This window comes from Balaenoptera musculus, chromosome 19, assembly GCF_009873245.2.
Source record: "Balaenoptera musculus isolate JJ_BM4_2016_0621 chromosome 19, mBalMus1.pri.v3, whole genome shotgun sequence".
Taxonomy (NCBI): Eukaryota; Metazoa; Chordata; class Mammalia; order Artiodactyla; family Balaenopteridae; genus Balaenoptera; species Balaenoptera musculus.
Window position 1 is genome coordinate 36,077,237 of NC_045803.1, and position 15,459 is coordinate 36,092,695.

Below are 15,459 nucleotides of genomic sequence, written 5' to 3' on the forward strand. Positions count from 1 at the left end.
TGTAAATGTTGTACCTGATCCATATTATCTCAATGGTATAACTATCAGAAATGATTTATAGATTAATATTTGGCTAGCTTTGAGTAAGTTTACCTACTTTATTTTATGTAGCATAATAACCTTATTTGAGCTTTATCTTTGTTAGTCATACTTAATCCTCTGTTAGTTTATTGTTCTCACTTATGTTAAAATTAAATTTATCTTACTATATTGAATAAGTTTGCTACGAGAAGGAAATAAGACAGCTTAAAAGGGTGGCAAAGAACGTAAATATATGGATAGATAGATGATAGGTAGTCAAACAGGCAGGCATATGTAATAGCACTTGCTAAATATTTATTAAATTATTCAGAAAATTTAGACTTATTCATCTCTAAATGACAAATCAGAAAAAGAACAAGTATTTTTGTGTTGAAAAAAATGTAGGCACTGGAAATAAATGGAACTAGATTTCAATTTCAGTTTTGCTGTTAACGAGCCATGTTAATTTGGCATTTTTTTCTCTAAACTTTTATTTCTTCATCTGTGAAATGAGAATATTATCTAATTTAAAGATTTATTTTGAGACAGGAATATATTAACATGCATATGGTAGCTAAGCATACTGTCTGATAAGTACTAGATAATCAATAAATGGTATCTTTTGGCTCTACATATCACCATAGTCAACTTGTTTACTATAGTAGAAACAGAGAACAAAATTTTGTACCTAAAATTACTTTGTGTTTTTGAAGAATATCACAGCTCTAGTTCAGTTAAACAGATGATTATTTGTTTAATATTCTGGATTTTCTCATTGAAAATATAGTAGAAAAATTATCTCTGATTAAGAGAAGCTTGCAACTTCAATAAGGAGAGATAGATATAAATAACAGAGATTTCACAGATTGTACAGACTATTAATGGCATATGATTATACTCAGTTTTTTCATACCAAAGACAAATAAATTAACAGTACAAACAAAATTCCTAGTTCATGATTAAATTAAATACATTATATGGAACTCCTTATACTAAAAAAAGTTTTTCTGCTGTGTTTCTACCTTCCTTCCTCCTTCATTTCCTTCCTTCCTTCTCTCATTGTACAAAGATTTATTAATAGAAGGAAAAAAGATACATTCTCTGGTCTCATTAAGCTTGCATTGCCTGGGAATTAGGGGACTGATGTTGAGAGGGGCATAAAATAAGTGGGCAAATAAACATATATTATATCAAGTGGTAAGAAATGCTATTAAGGAAAATAAAACAAGATAAGGGAGAGAAAGTGGTGGCAGAACCAAAAGTAAATGGTGAATTAAATTACTAGAGCCCAGCATAATCTTGATGCCATCATGTTTTGTAATACTGAGCAGAGCCTCATGGAGTTTCCTGTGTTTCTAGCAGGATCCTCCGTGCCTGGCTGACTCACTGGTGCACTGTGGTTAAGAGCTAGGTGTGTGTTGCTTGACATTGTCAAGACCAGCAGAAGAGTGGTGTCACTAAGGTCATGCTAAGATTGATGGATACGTCACGTCAGTTCTGAGTATGACATTGGATGACATCACGACACATGGTCTTGTCCACACCTAAATTAGAACATCAGCTTCAACTTTGCACGTAGAAAAAGAAGTTACTAAAGTTTATCCATTGGTTCCACACCCCCTCTCAAGTCATCTGAATTGTCTCCATTCTTACCACCATTACACTCTCAGAAGCCACTGTAATCACTCACTTGAAGCACTACCATAACTACTGAAATGATCTTATGCTCAGGCTTGATCCTCTCCAAGAGAAGACAAGGAATCATATTTGTGTTTGCAAAATTTTAAATTACTTAAAATGCCCTAATGGCTTCCCACGTCCTTTCTGTAAACAGGAATAGAAATTAGGGATCTGTTCATGTAGGGGCTTTGATGTGGATACGCCCTGTCCCCCCTCCCCCCGTCTACCTCAGCCCCCGTCATCTTTAACTCACACTTTGATTGTACTGGAATTCCTCCCATTCTCAGTCCTGATTTTTCTTCTAGATGGAGAGATCAACACATGGATGCTTTATGTCTTTAATCATCCTAGAGATAATCCTTCTTCAAATTTCCCGGCATATCTTCTTTAAGTACCTCTTCCATGACTAAAAGTCATGTCCTCCTCTAATGCCCTTTTTCATCATGCATTTCATGACACATGTCATTGCCTTTTTTTGGCTTTATTTTCTTTCCCACTAGACTGGGATCTCATTGTGCTGGGATAGGTCCTGACATGTGAGTCATGCAATAAATATTACTGAAGTGATGGTCAGTGTTAATGGTGGAATAAAAATTCAGTAAGTTCACTGAATTGACCAGCCATTTAGCTTTATTGACTCTGTTTTGTTCTGATGTCTGTTCAACAGCAAATGGTATGAGTTTCCAACTAACAGAATATGCAGTTGAATTTTGATTTCCTCTGTGGATTTGTGCCAAGGAGTCAGGAGAGAGCCATGCTTTCATACACCACCAATGAATAGCTGAAAATGAACTCCATCCCATGATAATAAGCTAACACCTTGTTATACTACCAAAAATGTACTTCAGTCTTGTGTGTGTGTTTCTGTGTATCACCACAATATTTTCTATCGAAGAAAAACTTCAGGGTATTTAGCTACTAGTACCATAGCCCTATGGTAACCTTTGTCAGTTGAAGCTAAATTTCTAAATTTAGTGTGAAGGAAGAATATCATACAGAAGAATTTTTCCATTTAGAAAAAATAAAAAAGAACTTGTTACTTCAGTATAGTAAAAACTAAACATAAGATTTTGGCAAATAATTTTAACAAGTAAGATTTTGGAGATTTTCCAGAATGACTTTAATGATGCTTAAACTATACTTCCAAAGAAAATATCTCCTTTAAATAACTTCTGAGACATAGGCATATCATATTAAATAAGCCCAGTATGACATTATCCTGTGAGGATGATAATATATTGCATATAACTTTTCAGATTTAATCTATTTGATAGATTGTTTATCAATGTGACTTCTCAGAGGAGTACTTTAACTCAGAATATTAATACTGAAAGAATCTGTAAACAACTACCCAAACAATGCATATAGAACTCTATGTTCTATACTTTACAATTGTCTTACACATATAGTTGTTTTACAAAGTTACATTATAAGTTGATTCGATAATGTCTTCTAATTCCCTCATTACTAAAAAATTAGTGAAAAACTTCAACTAATTTTGGATTAAGGAATGAACTGTTCTGCCTTATTCCTCTTCTTGAAGTTTCCAAGTTTTGCTCATTTACTTATGCTGTCCTCTATCCTTTGCTCCTTTATACTAGGATTCTGTATTCTTGTCAGGACTCCTATGAAGGAAAGGTCAGCCTCACTAATATTGCTCCAAATTCATGTTATCTTTAATCTTTTAACCATCCTATTCTTACGGCTTTGCCTTCCTTAGCTATGTAGTTGTAAAATGGCTGCTGGTCATTACATTTTGTAAGGAAATGTTTATGTCCTTGTTTGCACAGTTCTCAAATTTTTACCCTAGTGTATTCTGAGTGTTCTTTGTTCTTCCCTTTTCTACTCTGATAGAAGAGACATTTTAACTCTGCTCTTTTGGTCATGCACATTATCTTCCTGGCTGACTTTTAAGCTTAAGACTTCGGGCAGAAATATGGCACTGGCGCCACTTCCTGTGTAACACCATGCCATTTCCTGTGTAATCATATCATTCTCAGAGTAATATCATTAAACATTTCCCACCCACTGAACTGTGACAGCTCACAAGAATTTCATTTAATCATTTCATGCCCAGCACTGTGTGAACTGCCCTTTCCCTAGCTTTTGTTAAGAAAGATTGGTAGGCATATCATACGCATATCCAATTAAATTTAAAAAAGATCAAACTATGTCTGTGCATAAACTGAACTACCTACTTTAAAATTATTGGATATAATTTACTTACAATGCTTCACATTTCCAAAGTAAATGCCAAGTTGACTTTATTATTATTTTATTTTTCAGAATGGTAGTTTCCTCAGTCTTAGACACAGTTTAAAATATGGTGAAGAAATTTATTGTTATTGATATTCTTGCTTCCATTTTGATTTGTTTCCTAAATGTTAGCTTAAACATTTAAAGAGTATCAGTAGGGGAAGTAGTAAATATGTTTAATGCCATTTATCGGGATCTTCTCTGTATTAAACATTGCGCTGGGCATTTTAAGTATCGATACATTAACTTATTTACTCTTCACAAAAGTCTGTGAGCTAGACATTATCTAAAAAAGCTGATGCTCAAAGAAGTTAAGTGACTTTCCCCCAAAGTATCCAAATACCAAGTGACAAAACTGATTTAACTATGATAACTGGATTTAAACCCCAGTTGTTCCCAGAGTGCCTTTTTTTTTAACGTTTATTTTATTTTATTTAAAAATTTTTATTTAATTTTATTAAAAAAATTTATTTTATATTGGAGCATAGTTGATTAACACTGTCGTGTTAGTTTCAGGTGTACAGCAAAATGATTCAGTTATACATATGCATGTATCTATTCTTTTTCAAATTCTTTCCCCATTTAGGTTATTACAGAATATTGAACAGAGTTCCCTGTGCTATACAGTAGGTCCTTGTTGGTTATCTTTTTTATTTTATTTGTTTTATTTTTTTATTGGAGTATAGTTGCTTTACAATTTTGTGTTAGTTTCTACTGTACAGCAAAGTGAATCAGCTATACGTATACATATATCCCCTCTTTTTTGGATTTCCTTCTCATTTAGGTCACCACAGAGCACTGAGTAGAGTTCCCTGTACTATGCAGTAGGTTGTCATTTGTTATCTATTTTATGCATAGTGTCAATAGTGTATATATGTCAATGCCAATCTCCCAATTCATCCCACCCTCTCCTTTCCCCCTTGGTATCCATACGTTTGTTCTCTACTTCTGTGTCTCTATTTCTGCTTTGTAAATAAGATCGTCTATACCAGTTTTTCAGATACCACATATATGCGTTAATATACGATATTTGTTTTTCTCTTTCTTACTTACTTCACACTGTATGACAGTCTCTAGGTCCATCCATGTCTCTACAAATGACCCAATTTCGTTCCTTTCTATGGCTGAGTACTATTCCACTGTATATATGTACCACATCTTCTTTATCTGTTCCTCTTTTTTTAATATTTATTTATTTATTTTTTGGCTGCGTCAGGTCTTAGTGGCGGCACATGGGCTCTCTGTATTGGATCTGTCATTGCGGCATGTGGGCTTCTCTTTCTAGTTGTGATGTGTGTGGGTTTCATTGCCCTGTGGGCATGTTGGATCTTAGTACCCTGACCAGGGATTGAGCCTGTGTCCCCTGCATTGGAAGGCAGATTCTTAACCACTGGACCACCAGGGAGATACCCTCCATTTCTCTGTTGATGGGCATTTAGGTTGCTTCCATGTCCTGGCTATTGTAAATAGTGCTGCAGTGAACATTGTGGTGCATGACTCTTTTTGAATTATGAGAGGACCCAACACTGGAGCCTACCCGGGCTCTTTGGTGGGGCTAATGGCTGACTCTGGGAGGGCTCACACCAAGGGGTATTCCCAGAACTTCTGCTGCCAGTGTCCTTGTCCCCGCGGTGAGCTACAGCTGCCCCCCGCCTCTGCAGGAGACCCTCCAACGCTAGCAGGTATGTCCTGTTCTGTCTCCTATGTGGTCACTGCTCCTTTCCCTGTGTCCCGATGTGCACACTGCTTTGTGTGTGCCCTCCAAGAGTGGAGTCTCTTTTTCCCCCAGTCCTGCCTAAGTCCTGCAGTCAAATCCCACTAGCCTTCAAAGTCTGATTCTCTAGGAATTCCTCCTCCTGTTGCCAGAACCCCAGGTTGGGGAGCCTGATGTGTGGCTCAGATCCTTCACTCCAGTGGGTGGACTTCTGTGGTATAAGTGTTCTCCAGTTTGTGAGTCATCCACCCAGCAGTTATGGGATTTGATTTTACTGTGATAGCACCACTCCTACCATCTCACTGTGGCTTCTCCTTTGTCTGTGGATGTGGGGTATCTTTTTTGGTGAGTTCCAGTGTCTTCCTGTCGATGACTGTTCAGCAGTTAGTTGTGATTCCAGTGTTCTCGAAAGAGGGAGTGAGAGCATGTCCTTCTACTCCACCATCTTGGACCAATCTCCAGACTCTATAATTTTAAAGTTAAAAAATTTTTGTGCTCAAAAAATGCCTAGATAGTTTTAAGACTTTAATAAGTTTTTAATTTCAATTAAATTGAATGCATTAGAAAATGTCCTTTTACAAAGCATAAAATGGTTATGTAAATTCACCAATAAGAAGGTTGAATAAGGCAGTTATGCTACTGATCTTATAAAAATTCTTGCAGTTGAAAGTAACTCTTACTCCTCGGACCTTCACTGAACATCAGTTCATTAAATATTTGTTGGCTATGTCAGGCGTTGAACAAGGCCATGTTCAAGCCATGAAGAGCATGTGTGTTTTAGTGGAATAGTGAAAATAAAACTTATAATGGGGATATATATTTTACACTTAAAATACTCAGTGACAAAGCATCCATCTCAAGTATGACTAAATATTAATAATTCCCAATCTGGATAGAAAATCAAAGAAGCAACAATTATATTATGCAAATAACAGCAATTTATTGTGCAGTTAGAAAATAACAACCTCTAAAAATAAATGTTTGTAACAAACTATCTCATGCATATAAGTAGATCAACAATTTATTCTGTATTCCTGTGAAGCTTGCCAGCAGATCTAATGCAGGAGTATGGTTTCTTGTCTAAGACTTTATCTTCATTTGCTTTATTTTGTGTTTGTGCTAAGCTCATATTATTATTGATATATATGGGTTGGCCAAAAAGTGCCTTCGGTTTTTAAGTAAAGATAAAAGACACATTTTTCATTTTCACCAAGAACTTCATTGAACAACCTTTTTGTTCCACTACCTTCTGCCATTTCTCAGGCAACTTCATAATTCCATCTTCCCAAAACTTTTTATCTTTTTGAGAAAAAAACTGTTCCAGGTGCCTTTTACACTCTTCCAGGGAATTGACATTTTTTCCATTAAAAGAATTTTAATGTCTTTACCTAAATAAATGGAAATCTAAAGGTGAAATGTCTGGTGAATACAGCAGATGAATCAGAACTTCCCAGCCAAGCTGTAACAGTTTTCGCCTGGTCATCAGAGAAACATGCAGTCTTGCATTATCCTGATGGAAGATTATGCATTTTCTGTTGACTATTTCTGGACACTTTTCATCGAGTGCTGCTTTCAGTTGGTCTAATTGGGAGCAGTACTTGTTGGAATTAATCGTTTGGTTTTCCGGAAGGAGCTCATAATAGAAGACTCCATTCCAATCCCACCGTATACACAACATCACCTTCTTTGGATGAAGACCAGCCTTTGGTGTGGTTGGTGGTGGTTCATTTCACTTGCCCCACGATCTCTTCCATTCCACATTATTGTACAGTATTCACTTTTAACCTCCCGCCACAATTTGTTTTAAAAACGAAACGTTTTCATTACGTTTAAGTAGAGATGCGCATGTGGAAATACATTCAAGAAGGTTTTTTTTTGCTTAACTTATGTGGAACCCAAACATCAAAGCAATTAACATAACCAAGCTGGTGCAAGTGATTTCAGTCCTTGATCTGGATATTTTGAGGATGTTGGCTATCTCCCGCATGGTATAATGTGGATTGTTCTCAATTAATATCTTGACTTGATCGCTGTCGACTTCAACTGGTCTGCCAGACAGTGGAGCATCGTCCAGCGAATAATCTCCAACACAAAACTTGACAACCGCTTCTGACATGTTCGATCAGTCACAGCACTTTGTCCATACACTGCACAAATCTTTTTTTTTTTGCATTTCAGTTGTGTTTTTACCTTTCTTGAAATAATAAAGCATAATATGCCAGAAATGTTGCTTTTCTTCTTCCATCTTCAGTATTAAAATGGCTACACAAAAATTCAGCAATTTTGATGTCTTTTTTTAAATGCACGCTGATATGATAGCTGTCACATAAAATCTAATGAAATTGTTCTAAATAAAGTTAAAGACAGCTAAATACTACTAGAGCCATCTTAGCAGAAAAAACTGAGCAAAACTTTTGGCCAAACCAATATAAATAGATAGATAGATAGATAGATAGATAGATAGATAGATAGATAGATATAGATATAGATATGATTCACGTTATATATATTTTCATCATTTATAAAACGGATTTTGAAAACTGAATATCCCAAAACTTTCTTACAGGTAACAAATCAGTTTCTTAGAGTTAAATGGAACACTGGAATCATGTATTTTAGACTCAAAAATCTCTTCCATATTGATATTAATTTTCCAGCCTTTTTCACTCATTCATTGCATATTTATTAGATATTTCTCTTTGCAAGGGCTTACACTGAGCATTATAAATATACCTTTGAGTAATAGCAGATATAATCCCATGAAGTATAGTCTGGTGGGGAAAGCAGACTTTAATCAAATAATTATATACATGGAAGTACATTCTCAATTGTGGCAAATGCTATGAAGGAGAGGAATATACGGATACAATAGGTGGCTTTGCCTAAGAATGGAAAGCCAGTGGGGGCTTCCCTAGGAAGAGTTGGTTTGAATAGAATGCTATACATTAGAGGGTGTTGCACTGCCCGCCCCTCCAAATGAATAAAGTGAGGAATTTCTAGAAGAATGGCATGAGTGTCTACCCCTGAAGAGTACCCAGGTTTATGAATTATCTGTAACAATGGCAATCTGTGAGCATCACCTCCATGCTCCCAATCTTAGAATGCCATACCTTGAGAAAGATTTTCTCACTTTAATGGAATGCAGCCTATATTTTTGTCTACATTGCCCAGATAGAGGTGGTTTACAAAAAAAAAAAAAAAAAATATATATATATATATATATATATATATATACACATATATATATATATATATATATATACACACACACACACATATACATATATCAAGCTAAATAAGGCTGAAGTATAGAGAGTATTAGAGATATGATGATTGAACCAGATAATAGAAGCCTGATGGATTGTTAAACTAGAATTTAGCATGGCAAAGGAAATATTAAAGGCTAACCTGACAACAATTTCTGAGAGGATAAAATGGAGACTAAGCAATTATTCTCAGCCTTCACTGGAGATAAAAGGAAGTGAGTCAAAATTGTGTCACTTTTACTTAAAGAGATAACAGCATGCATTACCAAGACACATATGCAGTGCCTAGAAGTCATTAGGAATCTATGTCCAGAAGGGAAAGAATCTTATCTCCCCAGAACTATTCTTTCCTTCTTCCCTCATTGTTTTTTCTTTAATGCCCTTCCAGCTTCAGTATTACCTGACTTCACAAACATAGCCCCTGTCTATTGCAGTACTACATCTTATCAGTGGCCAAGTCCTACCAATTCTAACTCAAGAATTTATCACACATATTCCACCACTACCATCTTAAGTCAACTCTGTAATACAGCTGATATGAAGTGTTTTAATAGACTCTTAAGTGGTCTGCTGGAGCTCAGACTCTTACTTATGTTGTCATTTTGCACATTGTAGCCAGTGTTCTTTCCTTAAAGCACATCTCCATGCACGAGATGTCCTTTTACAGACTTCACTTGGCAGGCAATAGGGAATTGTCAAAAGTTATTAAACCCATTAGCATGTAATTCGCAGTTTCTTTTAAGAACTATTTACAACAAACAAAAGCCCAGGACCAGATGGCTTCACAGGCGAATTCTATCAAACATTTAGAGAAGAGATAACACCTATCCTTCTCAGACTCTTCCAAAATATAGCAGAGAGAGGAACACTCCCAAACCCATTCTACGAGGCCACCATCACCCTGATACCAAAACCAGACAAAGATGTCACAGAAGAAGAAAACAACAGACCAATATCACTGATGAACATAGATGCGAAAATCCTCAACAAAATATTAGCAAAGAGAATTCAACAGCACATTAAAAGGATCATACACCATGATCAAGTGGGGTTTATCCCAGGAATGCAAGGACTCTTCAATATGCACAAAGCAATCAATGTGATACACCATATTAACAAACTGAAGGATAAAAACCATATGATCATCTCAACAGGTGCAGAAAAAGCTTTTGACAAAATTCAACACTCATTTATGATAAAAACTCTCCAGAAAGTAGGCATGGAGGGAACTTACCTCAACATAATAAAAGCCATATATGACAAACCCACAGCCAACATCATTCTCAGTGGTGAGAAACTGAAACCATTTCCTCTAAAATCAGGAACACGAGAAGGATGCTCACTCTCACCACTATTATTCAACATAGTTTGGAAGTTTTAGCCACAGCAATCAGAGAAGAACAAGAAATAAAAGGAATCCAAATCGGAAAAGAAAAATTAAAGCTGTCACTGTTTGCAGATGACATGATACTATACATAGAGAGTCCTAAAGATGCTACCAGAAAACTACTAGAGCTAATCAATGAATTTGGTAAAGTAGCAGGATAGAAAACAAATGCACAGAAATCTCTTGCATTCCTATACATCAATGATGAAAAATCTGAAAAAGAAATTAAGGAAACACTCTCATTTACCACTGCAACAAAAAATAAAATACCTGGGAATAAACCTACCTAAGGAGACAAAAGACCTGTATGCAGAAAACTATAAGACCCTGATGAAAGAAATTAAAGATGCTACAAACAGACGGAGAGATATACCATGTTCTTGGTTTGGAAGAATCAACATTGTGAAAATGACTATACTGCCCAAAGCAATCTACAGATTCAATGCAATCTCTATCAAACTACCAATGGCATTTTTCACAGAACTAGAACAAAAAATTTCACAATTTGTATGGAAACACAAAAGACCCTGAATAGCCAAAGCAATGTTGAGAAAGAAAAACGGAGCTTAGGAATCAGGCTCCTTGACTTCAGGCTATACTACAAAGCTACAGTCATTAAAACAGTATGGTGCTGGCACAAAAACAGAAATATAGATCAATGGAACAGTATAGAAAACCCAGAGATAAACCCACACACATATGGTCACCTTATCTTTGATAAAGGAGGAAAGAATATACAATGGAGAAAAGACAGCCTCTTCAATAAGTGTTGCTGGGAAAATTGGACAGCTACATGAAAAAGAATGAAATTAGACCACTTCCTAACACCATACACAAAAATAAACTCAAAATGGATTAGAGACCTAAATGGAAGGCCAGACACTATAAAACTCTTAGAGGAAAACATAGGAAGAACACTCTTTGACATAAATCACACCAAGATCCTTTTTAACCCACCTCCTAGAGTAATGGAAATAAAAACAAAAATAAACAAATGGGACCTAATGAAACTTAAAAGCTTTTGCACAGCAAAGGAAACCATAAACAAGATGAAAAGAGAACCCTCAGAATGGGAGAAAATATTTGCAAATGAAGCAACTGGCAGAGAATTAATCTCCAAAATATACAATCAACTCATGCAGCTCAATATCAAAAAAACAAACAACCCAGTCAAAAAATGGGCAGAAGACCTAAATAGACATTTCTTCAGAGAAGATATACAGATTGCCAACAAGCACATGAAAGGATGCTCAACATCACTAATTATTAGAGAAATGCAAATCAAAACTGCAATGAGGTATTACCTCACACCAGTGAGAATGGCCATCATCAAAAAATCTACAAGCAGTAAATGCTAGAGAGGATATGGAGAAAAGCAAACCCTCTTGCACTGTTGGTTGTAAATTCATGCAGCCACTATGGAGAACACAATGGAAGTTCCTTAAAAAACTGGAAACAGAACTACCATACGACCCAGCAATCCCACTACTGGGCATATACCCTGAGAAAACCGTAATTCAAAAAGTCATGTATCACAATGTTCATTGCAGTACCATTTACAATAAGCAGGACATGGAAGCAACCTAAGTGTCCATCAACAGATAAATGGATAAAGAAGATGTGACACATATATACAATGGAATATTGCTCAGCCATAAAAAGAAATGAAATTGATTTATTTGTAGCGAGGTGGATGGACCTGGAGACTGTCATACAGAGTGAAGTAAGTCAGAACGAGAAAAAGAAATACCGTATACTAACACATATATATGGAATCTTAAAAAAAAAAAAAAGGTTCTGATGGACCTAGGGGCAGGACAGGAATAAAGACACAGACATAAATAAATAAAATAAATAAATGGACTTGAGGACACAGGGAAGGGGAAGGGGAAGGTGGGACAAAGTGAGAGAGTAGCATTGACATATATACACTACCATATGTAAAATAGATAGCTAGTGGGAAGCAGCTGCATTGCACAGGAAGATCAGCTCGGTGCTTTGTGACCACCTAGAGGGGTGGGATAGGGAGGGTGGGAAGGAGACGCAAGAGGGAGGGGATATGGGGATGTATGTATACATATAGCTGATTCACTTTGTTATACAGCAGAAACCAACACAACATTGTAAAGCAATTATACTCCAATAAAGATGTTAAAAAAATAAAATAAAGTAAAAAGAAATAACTATTTTCAACAACTTGTACTGTTTATCTCAGTTGAGATCTATTCCTGTTATGCATTTTAGTAAATATTTAACACATATGTATTGAGCATCTACTGTACAGTAGAAATGAGAGATACAAAATAGAAAAGAGAGGAAAGGTCTTTCCCAATAGCCTGTGAACTAATATAGGCAAATTCTATATTTTAGTACTTAGAAAGCTATGAAAACATAGAAATTTAGCCAAGTATCATGAGAATACAAGGGAGAGAAAAGGGATTCTAGTCCAATCTATTCTGTGATAGTCCTTCTTTTAAGTTTCTTGTTATGAGTATATTAGAAAGTGTCTAACTTCATTATGGTGTGTTTGGATATGAGGGTAATGACTATAGTAGTTTAGAATTGTAATTACTTCTCTGTGTCATCTTTGTTTTGCACATGATTTAATTATGTTACTGACAAATCACTGTATATCATTGTTATTCTCTTAACAACAATGCATTCCAATCATGCTTCCTCTTCAGGACCTCAAGGCATTTTTAGATATCATTATTTAATAGAATTTATATTTAGCCTATTTTATAGATAGATGTACCCACGTTTTGCAAATGAAGAGGTGACATTGGTTCTTCTCTGGCTTTTGGTTATATCTGAGAAAGTTTATATTGAATTTGCTATGTTAGTTATTTAATATAAGAAATATTCAGCTTGTAGTTAGAAAATTCAGTACAGTTTTTAGTTTACTACTGGGCAGGTTTAAGTACAAAGACACATGCACGTAGATACAAACAAACAATAGTTTGAAAAGGTGCTTAAATTCGAAGTAAGTGATTGAATTTGACTTTAATGTGACTTGATAAACAGAGGTATGAAAGAATGATTTATAGAATTTCACATACGGGTTGGAATTCCAATTCAAATCCCCTGCTTTCAAGATTTTATATATTACTGAGGAATACCTCAAAGTAAAGGAATAACATGATCTGTTCCCCCACCTAACCCCTAGCCCCTGGAAATGAACATTTTTTGTTTGTTTTAAAGAGATTACATTTAGCAATGGTAACAACGTGATTTCGTGCATGGGTTTCAATCCAGGAAGACCTGAATTTGAATCCGTTGTCTCTGTTCCTTAGCATTCCCACTTTATTTTAGCGGTTCACTCTCTCTAAGTCTCAGTGTGTTTTTGAAAAATAGTCATAATATCCACTTCGAGATGAAGGTATGTAAAGCACTTAGCATATAAGAGGCACTTAAAATATGTGTGTCTTTCTCTCTATCTGGTATGTTTGTGTAAACCAGAGATCATTGGAAACACTTATCCATCTAACATTTTGTCTAAATAAAATTTTCTCCTATTCCTCCCAGCCTCCAACAGTTTTAAATTCAAACTGAGATAAACAAATGGAAATGCTAAAGAACAAAGGACAAGGTCAGATCTGTGTGCATAAGAATGGAATAAAAATCTAAACACCCAGTCCCTTTCTCCATTCGTCAGAGGTTGTATCAACTATTTCTGGCAGTTACACTTACTTCTTTGGCTACTGGTGTGCCATCAGGGTCTCAAAAACAGACGTGCCCAAGTGAACCAAACTGGCCTGTGATGTTAATACAGATTTTAAAAGCACTAAAATATTCCTTTGGAACAGCTCACGTGCTGGGAGAATATTGCACATATTTAACAAAATAAGAAAACTAGGACATAGCTCACTTAAGTCTGTAATTGCTTTGAGGTTCACCAGAAAACTGCAATCATATCACAAAATATACTTGGTTTTGCCTTCTTTCTAAACCTTTGCTCTCTCTCTCATTTCTCTTTTTCTCTTTTTCCCCTTCACTTTTCAAGTATATTTGAAAAACAGAAATACTAATGACTCTGACAAAGTTAAATACATTGCTTTCTCTTATTTGCTATAATTCAGATATGGCCAAGTGTTTTCATTTTTAATTTATTTTTCATTCACTTGTTTATCTTTAGATGGCTTAATTGATTTGAATTGCAGGAAGATGTGATTGGTGAATACATGATCATATTGAGGATTTGTTTGGTATCAGGCACTGAAGAGATAAAGGACAGGGTCCATGCATCTATGAAAATCACAGGGTAGAACCTTCAGTCCCACCTCTCGCTGACTTCTGGGGTGGGGAGAGAGGTACTGGAGGCTGAATCAGTCACAGATTGCTGGTGATTTAATTAATCATGCTTTCCTGTGAAAGAGTGCTTCTTTTGAGTTTGTACATCTTGGTAAGATAATAATTATAATTCAGTGTAATAAAACATTAAATTCAGTAGTTACAATTTATTAAATGATGTTCATTTGCTCCTCTTGTCAATATTTTAAAAATAGTTTTAGCCTTTGTTTAAATTTGTAGTATTGTAATATAGTAGTGATTGTTAGACTGTAAGTTTTAAAAAGAAATCATATTGCTGTGTTCTTAAAACACATATATATGCACAGATTATACAGTTTATGCCTCTTCATAATGGCAGGGAAATTATAAATAAACATATCATAAAGTTGAATGAAAAAAAAAATCAATCATGCCTATGTAAAGAAGCCTCCACAAAAACCCAGAAAGGACTGGGTTCAAAGAACGTTTGGATTGGTGGATTCTTAGAGGTGGTGGGAGAGGGCATGGAAGATTCGTGCTCCTTCCCACGTACCTTGCCTTACACATCCATCCCATTTGAATATTCACCTGTATCCTTTATCATATCCTTTTATAATAAACTGATGTTAAAATTGATTAAAGAAGAAGACAGTTTAGATGATACAAACTTTAACACCTTGTGAAGCAGACCATCTCCTTTCAGAGAACTGCAAAATGAAGCACAAGCCATGACCACGATGCTTTTATATAATAAAGAATAAAGAAAAAAAGAGACAAATAAAAAACATCTCGTTGGCTGGGGCCACATAGTCAACCTTGTTTGGGGTAAGAACACCCAGAATAGGTTTGGTATTTGGTGATTGGCT